Source organism: Bombus flavifrons, chromosome 3, assembly GCF_040668555.2.
Source record: "Bombus flavifrons isolate JBK064 chromosome 3, iyBomFlav1_principal, whole genome shotgun sequence".
NCBI classification, from domain to species: Eukaryota; Metazoa; Arthropoda; class Insecta; order Hymenoptera; family Apidae; genus Bombus; species Bombus flavifrons.
The window spans coordinates 15,313,140-15,326,850 of NC_138444.1; the positions used below are offsets into that span (position 1 = coordinate 15,313,140).

Genomic DNA, 13,711 nt, shown 5'->3' on the forward strand with positions numbered 1-13,711 from the left:
CGGCTTTGCTAACGTCGCATCGTGTTTTCTTTGTAGTAGTATAGTGTCTCTCAATTACTCCTTCGTTTATTTTCTCTTGCAACGAGACAGAGATTGCTCAGCAACTCTACAAAAATAAGGAATTTCTAGCGAACGATTGAAATTGTTTATTCGTTATAAAACTGATACATCGGTTTTTGGAAATATTATATATCTTTTTTTCATTTTTCATTTCCTCGTTTATCTTGGTATAGAAATTGTCTCTGTTGATTACTTTGCCTTCTAAATTTTATTGATGAATTATAGTACAAGTGCAATAGTAATAGTCATCGAAAGATTTGTAAATAGAGATATATAATCGCTGATGATCTTGATCAAAAATAATGTACTCAGAATATGCAACACAGAACATAAACATCTATTTCTACTCTCCAAAATCAATCTTTTAATTTGTTTGCGTAATTACCAATTAATCAATCGAACAAGCATATTATATTAAACTGTTCGAACTTAACATTTCGAAGTACATCGAATCTCGTTTTAAATTCTAAATTACAGGAACTTTCAATGTAATTTCTATGATCTCGAGAATCATACAGAAATAAAAGAATACGCGAAGTGAACAAAAATCGTAAAGGAAGTCTGTGTGACCGTAAACAATGCTATATAGTAAAATTAAATTTTCCATGATCCCATCTCATCACCGCTAGTAACAATCTTTTTTGCAAATACGTACTTTTCTATTTTTGCAAATAGCGATAAATGCTAAAAAATTTGATCGAGTAAATTTAAACCGGTTAAGAAATTCAATATTTTTTATATCCTTGGTATAAAATTGAGTTAAGTTGAGAATCAGGTTGAAAAATTGGGAAGCACTGGAAACGCGATCACGTTCATTCAAGTCAATGGTCAGGCGTTGGTTTTCATGAAAGAGAATATACATATGTATGTATATCGAGCTTTATTTAACCTTGTTAGGTACATCTTGATAACCATTTGGTACGCCTTACTTTGGATATTAAATTAATACTATGTACTTAATTACAATGTTGTATTTTTTACTATTTATCTATTAGTAACATACATTTTATTTCTGTTTCTAAACACTGTTAGCTGTTAACGTTATTTCAAGCCTGTGATTCATTTTTCGCTAATATATACGTCAGCAATGTTATTATCAGTTATCATGCGTGATTCATATCATTATTAATTTTATTAGCCACGATGATACATTTTTATCTGTTTAAAGGAATTATTACTCAAATAAAAGCAAATTTTAATCAAACGAAAATTACAATTAATTTTTCCATTTAGTCTCGAAATTAAGCGCAAATGTAAGAAACAATTTTAATCTTTGAATTATTCCTTCAAACTTCAAAGTACAATAGAATAAAATATAGATATTTGGACAAACTGTCGTTCATGTCCGAGCTTAATTTTTTCATAATTACAATTTCCACGAATTTTTTCATAAATTTTCTCCAAGAAGATGATAAAGAAATTCCAAAATCATTATAAGAACAGTTATCGCATCGATTTGTATCGTATACAGGGTGGTTGGTAACTGGTGGTACAAGCGGAAAGGGGGTGATTCTACGCGAAAAAAGAAGTCGAAAATATAGAATAAAAATTTTTCGTTTGAGGCTTTGTTTTCGAGAAAATCGACTTTGAATTTTCGCTCGGTACGCGTGCGGTACGTTATAACGGATCTCACTGTAGATCATTGTCTCGATGCAAAAATTAAAAAAAAAAATTAAAAAAAAAATTTAAAAAAAAATTAAAAAAAATAAAAGAAAAATTTTTATTCTATATTTTCGACTTCTTTTTTCGCGTAGAATCACCCCCTTTCCGCTTGTACCACCAGTTACCACCCACCCTGTATATGTAGTAACCTTCCTTAAATGTTCAAACCACGCCTTTCGTTGACTCTTACGTCACTTCTTACCTCTCCTGAATGACATCATGTCGCATTACGCCAACAGCATCATACGGTATCGCTCTCGCACGCGAAGCATCGTAAAATTCGCATTGGAGGAATTTACAATGGCAAATTATGAGAGCGCACAAGCTACGTCACGTTCTTTAATACATATCATCCAAGAGCAAAAGAAACAACGTCACCATATGAGAATTCAAGTCGAAATGTGTGGATCGTCGACCATTTCCTGTTTTCATATTTTCTTTTTCTATTGTCAGAATCTTTTACGCTGATCTTTTTTCTATCCGTTCTCTCGTTACCTTGACTTCGTTCTTTTACTGAATGCATCGTAACAAAATGCAATTTTATCCTTATTGTTTTCCTTTGCTTATTCCGATTACGAGAATACAATTTTTGGGTTATGTTGAAATTTTAGTTCATGAGAAATTGCATCGTAGTAACTTTAACGTAAAATATAGTGTGAAATATCTAATTTAGTTCTTTTATCTACTTTAATTTATAAAAATTTAGTGGAAATATCTAATATAGTTCGATAAAAGTAAATACTTCTGAATCGAGCTATAAAATGTTATCTCTTCTAAGAAATGATATTCTGAGTATAATTCGATATATGTATATAATATATCAGATGATATATTCGAACGTGATAAATGTTCCTATCTCATCTTGGATTTTATTTCTGCGATAATTGGTGAGAAATTTTAAACTAACTTGTGTTTGTAAGATATATGTGACAGTTTTTACATGACCGAATGATGATGAATGATGTTACGTATATTTTAAAAATAATGTTTCTTCTGAGCTGTGTGCAATGAAGACTGAGTCCTTTAAATTATACACGTCATAGAAGCAGACGTTAATATTAAAGCTACATATGTCTCTTAAATATGATTCATTTTTCTTATTCTATGGTTATTAAATGATGGAATTATCTTTCGTATTTGAAAAGAATTTAAGTTCTTAGGTTAAGTTTAAGTTTATTCAAACAGAATATTTATTCCATTATGGAAAATTTTAAAAATATGAATGCGTATAAAATTATATGAGAAGTTATCTTTTATTTTAAACGTAAAATTAAAGAGAAGACATTCACCTTCACAGAATAAATTGTTACTGTTTTATGATACAAATTTCATTGAATTTTCAAGACTTTCGTCGATATAAAAGAATATGAATATAAAGTATAATTGAATGTAATTTCTAAGATCTTTCTAAATGGTGGACAAACCTTCGATTGTCATTAGGATTAATATTTTCATTCATGTGGTACTAAATACATATTTGTGTAGTCATGTAATAAAATGGGAAATTTATTTTGTGCCTTGTTTGTAGCTTCATACTGTATCTTGTCTGTACCACTAAACAAATCACTAGCATTCTGCGCCCTCTCTGATATAACGTGGTAATCTTCATAGTTATCGATGAAAAAGTTACCAGATTTTAAATTTCTTAAAATTTTCTTTAAATTTGCATAAATCTACTTCACGTTTCGGAAACATCGGATACATTGTATCCTATATAGTTGTAATATAATTTAAGACGAAAAATTACATAACGTGAATTACTTGAAATTCATGCAGTGGTTGATCCATTTGTCTTCTCTGTTTGAGGTAATTATACCAATCGACGAAGCAGCAGTAAAAAATAACATCCTCTTCATCTATATTCTACAAATCATAATAAATTGTTTATATTACAATTTCTATAATTTCTTATCTTTATTAAAATCAAAAAATAGGTAATATATAACAAATAAATAGTAGATATCCGTTATTTTATAACAACCGCAATCACAAATCGATTAAAAACAGAAATTGGTTTAAAATTGCATTTCGAATATAGACCGGATTGTGTACAAAGTCAGTGGTTTCGAAAAAAACGATATTATCGACAGTAAGAAAGTGATCGACGATATACCGAAAGTTGGTTTTATAGATAGCGGAAGAATTAAATCGCAGATAAGATATATATCGTTATCTTTGATTCAGGTAAAGATCATATAAAACAGATAAAATAAAAATGAAATAATTCTTAGTCATTACATTTGGTAAAACATTAATGATAGCAAAATTAGAAGTAAAAATAATAATTTACATTTGATCTTTGTTCTATTATTTCGTGGTACGATAAAACATAATAACGAAAAATTTTTTTGCAATATTCTGTTGCTTACCAATGTCTTCGATTCCTTTAAAGAAGGGAGTGTATCTAACGTAGCAATCGGAACCAGCTTGCCAGGTGCTTCATGGTACATTGTTTTATGTATTTCGTCTTGTCTACTAAGACCTTGTATCGCATCGGTTCCCGTTTCAGAGTCAGTATACTGAAAATCACTAACTCCACTTTGTTTTCTTATCTGAGGATAGTTAAAAATAGTTATCGAAGAACCAAAGAAACTTACCAAATGTGACACATTATGATAATTAGTACGTCGTAACTGTTTTTAATTATGATTTAAATTACGAACTGTTCTAATTAAAAAATTAAACTAAATTCCATGGAAATTCGAACGTACCCAATGATAATAATCTAACAAAATCCAACCTTGTATAAGGTAGATGCTCATACAGAAAATCGATATCAAGCACATGACGAAGTTGTGAATAAAAATTGGGTGTATCAACAGTTCGTCGTCGTTGATTTTAGTTAAATCGAGATACCAATCTGCATGCTTCATTTCGACTATTCCGATTATAAACATTAAAGAAGCTTCTACAAAGCATCCAATGAGAACCTACATTTGAATTATTATTTATTATTATTATTATTATTATTATTATTATTATTATTATCCTTTATCAACGATAAATAGAGATTATTCACACTTTGTTTATTGTGTGAATATAATGCTGGATTAAACAACGCTACAGATGATACATAAAGTTTAACATTACTAACGATTTTTGGATTTCTCTTGAAAATATCTGTGAAAATCCATATAACTGCGAATGTTAGGCTCGCAAGCATGCACAATGGATAGATTAAAAAAATTGTATTTGTCTCTTCAGGCAAATAGGGTACGGACTCGTCTTCTTTTCGACGTTGCCTGTTTACATAATGATGGATGTGATGGAACAGTATCAACGCAAGACCGATAATCTATACAAATTTCCTATAATTATAAAAATATTTAAAGACACGATCGAAGTATTTATGACACTATGACCCTTAACAAATGACGCGTCTTTTCGAGGCTCGATCGAATTCGCAGGAAAAATTAGAACAAACGTAACGAAACACCAAAACACAACGAAACTCTATCTTATCTTCGAATCGTGTAAAATTGCAACACGAAAAAGAGGAGAAAGAAAAGAAGTAGAATGAAACCAAGCGCTGACACGCAACTTTTTCACGACACAAGTTGACGCGTGTCAAGATCTTGTTTCCGATTGCGTAACAATAACATTAAAAAAAAAAAAAAAGACGACGGTAACCCTCGTTGATATCGTTGAATCATACTCGCGACATTTCGCTACGTAAGAGTCACACCATGAAATTAGGTCACACGGTTACGATCGAGTGCGTGTATTCACGCGTGTGCCTTCGATTCGCACTTCCTGCTTGTAACTAGACACTCTTAACTCTAAACAGAGATTTAAGTAATATGCAACTTATGATAATATACGATTGAATAGCGAAATTGAATACGGGCACGAGTCAAGTTAATCAAAAGGGAAGAAGAAGATTGACTCGAGTCATCGGGCAATATTTGTGTTATTGGGAGAAAGACGATTACATTTCGCAAATATTTTTGCATTCTTAAACCGTGTCGTTCTAGCCGAGTTTTTGTGACACTCTTTCACGCTGCCTTGCGAATTATAATATCTTTCGCGAACTAGATAAAACGGGGCTACTCGTGTCGGTGAAAACACTATGGTTCTAGCTTTCGCGTAATAATAGGTTGTATAGCCTATGAAATTAACAATATCCGTACCTATACATATACTGTACGTATATTTTATAACAAATATATTAGTTTTCCCAAAAATTCCCTTCGTTTTATAAGGAAATAATAGATGCACGATATTTCTTACGATCGTACATAATTCGATAAAATAATATAAAATAAAAAATGTGCGTCTATTATTTCCTCATACAACGCAAGGAAGTTTTGGTACAACCTAATATTTAGATTGTTTCACAATAATATCGCACGTCTTCAGAGATAAATAATTTTTTAAAATTAGGACGATTAAAATTAAGGAAGAGATTGTATTAGCAGAATAAACTTACAAATTGGAAAAGATGCAAGCCAGCATGAACCACGTGAGAAAGATTTCTATTTCGTACCAATTTCGTTCTATTCCTATGATAAATACTAGCGATTTTTGCCATTTCACGAAGTTTCTCCACAGTGTCAGCTTCGTTCATGATTTTATCGGATATTTTTTTTTGGAAATGCAAATAATAAGACGGAGACCGTTCCCTTTGTAATCGCGGCCTTTACGCATTCAGACGTCAAGCAATTTTAAACACAGCATTAGCGAACATATTAATAGCCTGCTACATTCATTGACTACCTACATATTAATAGCTTGCTACGTTCATTGACTACATATTAATATGCTACGTTATTCGATACTATATTCATTTTATAATTGGATAGAAAAAAAGTCAATCTATTATAGATAATATAGCAATAAATATTTCAATATTGGAATAAAGAAAATTTTCTCAATATTTAATAATAGGAAATATCGTTTAATAAAAATTAAAAAGATAGAATGGATATTTTCTTCCAAAGAGGACAGAAAAATAGAATGAAAATAGCAATAGCATATTTATCTCGTAGTGGAACTACAGGTAAATGTTTCTGGTCCTGCACCAATTTCTTGAATATTTATCTTGTTCTTTTTCGATCACATTTTTATCCGAAAATACTAATAAATTTCCAGATTATTCAGTCTTATCTTCTGTATTTGTACAATAAAATGTTTATTCGTTTTATGTACACGCTATTGTTAACCTCGTATTACGTATTATCGCTAAAAAAAAGGCACGTTCTTATCTTTTTAAACAAATATCGATATATCAAGCCGTTCTATTTTTATTTTTACCTTTAATCATGTTTCTACACACGAATCGCTTCTTCTTATTTCTTCATATAAATATCTTATTTCTTCACATTTAGTTATGAAAAGAACAAATAATATCTACTGTTGACAAGTTTATTCACCGTTTTACAAAGCTGCTTTAATATTTTCCTATTAAAAGCAAGATTAAATCAATGAGTATAGAGAGACTATCAGATTCCATTCAGAGTAAAGGAGTAACTGTACTTTACAACCGAACATATTCATGCTCATGAATGGATAATGGTGACACAGAAACGGTATCTAACACCATTCAATCTTCCCTTATATTCAATCTTCACATCTCACATAGTTTCGACAATAAATCCATTCAAATTCCATAGCATGTCTGTTTTAATTAGAGACATTGGAAGATCTCAGAGTCAAGTCGATTTTTTTAAACGGCTGCTATATTGTGTTCTCTTTATACTAAAATAGTATTTCTCGTGACAAATTCAACAACATACGACGATAGTTTTATTGTTTTTATTATTTTATTTTTATTATAATACGTTTTACGATAGATTCAGTATTCCACCTGCTAGGTACAAGAAAGTATCGAAATACCTTCAGACACCACCGATATGAATTCCATCGCTACTAATACTGATCACCCTGGAACACCGCAAACAGGATTATATTTTCTAAAGATCATTTTGTCTCCTGACACTTGACGCGTCCCAATTATTTCTCTTTCTATCGATCGCTCTATTTTTCATAATCCCTTTCCTTCCATCGCCTGTCTATATGGATCGCCGTAGCGATCACAGATTCCTAGAGGTTTGAATCATCTTTTAGAAATTTTCCAAGCAGTCACAGCTGTAGCACGATATTTCGAAAGACCCGAGACGATTAACGGTCGAACGAGAGCGGCGACGAAAAACGAAGTACGACGATAGCCCTTTACGAACTGATTCCAGGCAGAAATACTTTCCATAATGAAAGCGAACGCCTCATACCGCCTGGTAATAGGCGTACAGTCCATTCGAGTGTGCAGCTTGCGTAATGTCTGTGCGGACAGAAATTCCAGAACGAAGTCCTTTTTCTTCCTCAAAGCGAGATCGAGAAGGAAGAATCTTCGAGGAATCGAAAATTTGCCTGATTCCTGGAACGATTAAGAATACATTTAATTGCTATTAAAGGGTATTATACCGCGCTTCGGGTTTTCCCATTCCGATGAATGGAAATTTTCCTTTCGATTATTGCATCTGATAGGGTGAGAGTGGATTAGACCGTGGGGTTGCAGCTTACAAAAAGGATCACCGTCTAAAGAAGATTCTATCGTCGTGATTCTTTTGCACGATTGGACTGATATTATCAGTTAGCTAGTTATTAATTTAAAAAAATGTCAAATCAGCTGATTATTTTGTTTGGCATAAACCTAGAACTTGTAACTTCTCAATTCGTTAATATCAAGTATTGACCGGTGAGTTATTGTTCGATTTGTCATCGTTTTAAAATGCATTTTTTTTTTTGCAAACAAGACTTACTTTGTTTGCTAAATGATCGAGTTGAATATCTTGTACGAGTACACAAATCCCTAACACATTCGTATATCTACAAATAAAAATTCAATAACAAATTATACAATTAACAAACGTGATAAGATTTTAGATACCTTGTTCTACAAATACGTACATTTTTCACTTAATCGCAGTACAAATTGACGAACATCTATATTCGTTGCTTGTTTTACATCGTGCTGTAACAACGAATTACAAAGAATATGAGAATCTTTACGCAATCCTTGTAATTTATCGTACACGCTTAGCTATAATGAAAAAAACCGTATTTTTTTCCTTGCGGCACGATTAACCTCCATCAACAGCTAGGGTAAGAACGCGTAAATATACCGTACTTGTGGCTCATCAATGGCGCCATAGTTCCTTTCTCCGTCATCTGAATAACCTTGACGGTCCTGTGCTAGAGAAAAATCTATTTTTTTTTAATTCTACTAGCATTTCCGAGTAAATAAATCGATATTGTAGATGCAGCGTTATGAAGATTACCGTGAAGCATCATGAGAATCCTACGAAATAATTGACACAACAATGAAGCGACGTAAAAAGAAATTTCAGTAATTTTAAAGAAATCGCAGCTTTGATGAAGCGTTTGACATTCTTTTCTTCGTAGATCTTATTAACGAGTATGAAACAATTTAAAAAATACAATTAAAACTAAAATATCTAGGATTTAATTATTTTTTAATATAGCATTGTGATAAAAGTATTTAAAATAATTTTAATTGAATATTTTTAATTCAATCGAAACATGCGTCATCTTCGTTTGAGTTTCCTAATTAAATAGTTATTATAATTGCTTAATCATACATCGAAGAGATTCCGTATTATTTTTTACTCAATTTTCATAAGGCCTATTTTCACTTAAAATTTTTCGTCCATTGTGATTTTTAATTTTTTCCGAGATAATTTTTAGTAAATTCATTGCTTCAATTTTTTATTAAAATTGAAGATATTGTTATATCGTATAAAGAACTCGATAAAAGACTTATAAATCAGCGGATAAAATTAACATCTCTATCTCGCTTTCCCTGTGACTCATCGGGGAAAGGAAAGTCAAGGAATGTCCAAAAAATCGTTGGAAGCAGCGGTTCCCTGAGGGTAGGAAACGGAAGAAATGAGAAAGAGTAGAATAAAAAGAAAAGGACAAATTCTTCGTGCCAAATTCCTTGTAAGATTAAGTGTGTCGAGATCAAAGATATAAAGAACCGAGAATTTGGTACTTCTGAAAAGGGATCTTCCCGAGAATTTAGGGGTCTTGGGACAGAGATCTTTCGTGTTTGTGTAACAGGTTGATACGAGAGTAAATTTGTATCGAATTAGTAATTTCGTTGTTACGAATAGTAACGAAAATTAAAATAGCAATAACAAAAATTAGTTTATTATTTCACGTAGATCTATTTCTTATTTTAATTACTTTTCGATATTAATCTATTATTAATTAATTTCGATATTAACTTAAAAACACCTGAAAAAGTATTATATTTGCCTGACATAAATTGCAAATAGAATTAAGAAGTAACCATCTGTTGTACTGTTATATGTATTAACGCAAACAACTCCTTTACATCCTTTCGCATGTGCGGTTTGCACCCTTCGACGTCGTAGGATCAACAAAGTTTACGCGGTAAGTTATCTCACCCTCGTATCTGTATCGAAGGGTGGAAAAGGAAGTATCAACAAAGAAACGTGCTTGACATAACCAAGGAATGTTTCCATAAAAGCAGAGACGTGCATGCCATCACCGATATTTCTTGCAACATTAAAAAGAAGGACGATAATCTTAAATAAAATTCGAAACGCTATCATACGTATGTTTAATAACAAATAAATATAAAGCTCGAATAGCTATCTCAGGCGTACGAGCGTTGCAATACAGTTCGACCGAAAATACCGAGGTTTATATCAAATAACGAAATATTACCGAGGTTTATTAATATAATGAATAATTAATTGTTTAAACGATGCCTTCGTGATCTTTGCGAAACATATATATACATATACTTGTAACAAGTACTCTGCAGTTTATCTATACATTTTCTTCGTTTCAAACTTTATCGATATAATCGCGATAATCGAGTCTCATAACGGCGCTAATGAAATTTCAAAATGTTTCGTATAATGTATTCATAAAAGGTAGAATATATTCGTAAACGGTGTTGGAATACTTCCGCGAGCCTGTGTATGTAGCTGTGCTTTAATTAAATTAATCAGACACAGGGGTTAAAGGCTAAAATACGGAATATCCACCCTGGAGGCACCACCCTGTCTGGATCGGTTTCTCCAAGATCGCGGCACGGTGGTGTTAACCCAGTTACGACATTTATTGCTTTATAGTATAGGGAACGCGTTATTAGCGGGTACGAGCGGCCGCATTGAACACTGAGCTCTTTGTCGGCGAAAGGATTTAATATTCATGCGGGTCGGTACGGCGGGCGCGGCATTGCTTCTTCGCGACGAAATTGCGTCTGAAGGCTTCCGCGGCTCGTGAACGACGCTTTATCGCTTTTCCTCGCGTTTTTAACGAGCGAATAACGCAACCCAGTAAACGTTGATTAAGCGAGAAACATTATTTCAACGCTGCCACGTCTCGCTGGGAACCGAGGCCACCGATGATTTAACCCTTTCTGCCTGCTTCCGTTTAAACCGCTCGTTTATTACCATCAACTTGTTTACTTTATTTTTCCTTGATTTTTTCTTCTCTTTTTTGTTCTTCCAAGTGACCATAAACGGGGAAACTTTGATAGCGAAATTCGATGCAAACAGGTTTCAAATAAATACGTATCCATTTTCTGTTATATTGCATAATTACAAAGAATTGCATCATGTTGGCCAGTTTGTAGGAAGTTACACGCGTTCGCTGTTGATTAATTCTTTCATTAGGTATAAATGTTCTATGGTATTAAATAAGTGTCATAGAGAATCTAATTTTATATTGTAAAATTCTATATGCGTATTTCACACGAATCGTTACGACGAAGATTTTCGCGAAACTTCGTGTGATTTTTAATTCGTCCGTCTGACTCATCCTGATAACATACACATCTTTCAAAAATACTTTATAGGAGAATATTGCTCTCATAAGGATATTAATATAAAACTGTACTAATTTTTTCTATCTCCATACGTATTCTCAATTGTTTTATAAATGGGAGTATGTTTACGTCTGAAAATATTAGCAACTGTTTGCTGACATATCGTTGATCAGATTGCGATGGAATATTTCGTGCAGATAAAAATAAAGCACCGAAGGAAAAGATCTAAAGAAAGATATAAAGAATGAAACTGTAATCTTCCTAAATAAACGTTATAATCTTATCATAATACGTTACATATGTTTAATAACTTTCAACAGCATCTAAAAAAGGAAACTAAGTGTTCATTGAAAGGTACGAGCTATGTAGCAGATAATTTTCAGAAGCGTAAATTCGCGTCTATTTTTAATCGGTCGCAATCTTTTTTTCTCTCTACTGTTCCGGTTAAATCTCCAAAGTCGTGGAATCACTGTTAATTAACTGGAATGCACCGGCGATCGGACTTTAGTCTTCGTTACTTTGTAATTGCGTAGCATAGAAATATAAATTTCGCAGTTACTTTTCCATTAAAAATCGGACAAACTCCATATTAAGTACAATGACGCAAATCCTCGGATTACAGCAATGAAAATGATTCAGAATTTCACTTAGATTACGCGCGGCTTCGTTCATTCGTACAGATTAAATTAGAATTTTCGTGTCCGTGAAAAGTACTTTCGTTTCATTTTATCGTTATAATCCATATGGTCGTAATTAATGTTCTTAGTTAAAAACAGACAGAAACTCTGAACGAATAAGGAAATAAATATAAAACATAGAACGATACGAGATGAAATTAAAGTGCTTGTTCTCTGATCTTATGAATCAGAACGAACGGTATCGATATTAAAATATTGAATTTTTATCATATTTTTAGTCGTGATACGACATAGAACTTACGATTCGTTAAAAAGAGTGAATCATAGAATACTATGATATCGAGACTTCGTTTCTGAGTATGTACAAAGAGAATAGAAGAATTGACATCTGAAACGACTTTGAGATAAAATTGAAAAAGGAACGCGATCCTTTATCGATTTCTCTAACGCACACAATCTGTAATCTTTTTCCACGATTACAAACATCTTCAATTCACTGTTTCAATTCACAAACCGCAACATTTTTAGAAACACCTCCCTCTTGTTTCACAAATTACCGAATCGTCATCTCGGTTACTGGCTCATTTACGTAGAATCCTTTCATTTTGTTACTTTTCTTTAGTACAGGTTGATTGCTACCTACGGTTTGTCTGGTGATCAGCACTGATAAGGGTTGTGAAAATCTTTATTACTACATGGAGTAGCTACGTATCGTAGCTATCTGTTACGTTGAAAAAGCATAGGCATTTACGGTTTGAAAAGAATGAAAGCGGATATACATGAAATGGCTAATAAATGGCTGATGTATTTATTACCTACATTATCGGTAATAAATTACTTGTATTTTATTTTTCGTCGATTACTTCGTATCCTTGGAGATTAATTAACTTCTCGTAGATTAATGAACGTTTGTTTGCTTATAACTATGTCGCTTTCTTACGTTTTATCGACAATTTGGAAACTCCCGTACGTTTAATTGCCCATTTACGAGCATCTAAAATCAAGATTAGTATATCTTCGTTCAAATTTATCATCGTTCCTTCGTAAATATAATATCGTTCAACCATTCCGTACTTTGAGAGTATACTGTTTCATAGACAGTCCTTTAACTTGGAATATTTATGATAATGGGGTGACATGGAAGCATTAATACGTTCAATCATAATGTATATTATACACGAAAATGGAGATAGATATCATTTTTGTATCAAAATATGAATTCTGGATATAAGCAATGCAGGATATTTTAAAAGCGTCGAAATGTTTATTGTTGCCTATTTCACAGTTAGGACAAAATTCACTTGAAACTATGTCGAGCATAAAATAATATCAAAATGTTTATTTCTATTATGTAAAACTTAGTTTCCAAGATCATCTTAAACGATTAAGAAATAAATCGATCGTATCTTACCAATTGAGTTATCCAATTACATTACAAACAACTTGATATCGAAATACTAGATTTAAATTTAAATCCTACGGAAGAAAACATCTCACGTTATCACAAAATTAATCGTTCTAAAAGTAG

General features: G+C 32.2%; 1 protein-coding gene across 2 annotated transcripts in view; it reads left to right on the forward strand.

Moving 5' to 3' along the window:
• The window catches only part of LOC138178183 (homeobox-like protein HDP1), an 88,725-nt gene that overhangs the window by 6,949 nt on the left and 68,065 nt on the right, over positions 1-13,711 (forward strand). The gene's annotated exons all lie outside the window — the stretch shown is intronic.